Raw genomic sequence first — 283 nt, 5'->3', positions numbered from 1 at the left:
TCATATTGGAATTGTGCAGAAACAATGAACATAATTTTTGAAGCTCGATAATGGGTAAGAATGTATGTTTTTTAGTAAATTTCTTCCTAATTATTGTAAATTTGAAGCCACCGAGCTTGTCCATGGAGGGGTCTTATCAGATGTGTGTCACCTGCGACGCTCTCATGGGGGACTTTTTCGGAATTTCCTTTTTTCTTTTTTCTTTCTCGGAAGAATTGGGGTTTCCATTGCTTTGGTGGGGTTGTCAGCTTCTTTTTTTTTTTTTTTTTTTTTTTTTTTTTTT

The sequence above is a fragment of the Cucurbita moschata genome, unplaced genomic scaffold, assembly GCF_002738365.1.
Source record: "Cucurbita moschata cultivar Rifu unplaced genomic scaffold, Cmos_1.0 Cmo_Scf00003, whole genome shotgun sequence".
NCBI classification, from domain to species: domain Eukaryota; kingdom Viridiplantae; phylum Streptophyta; class Magnoliopsida; order Cucurbitales; family Cucurbitaceae; genus Cucurbita; species Cucurbita moschata.
The sequence above is the reverse complement of the archived record's forward strand: the minus strand, read 5'-3'. Positions refer to the sequence as shown.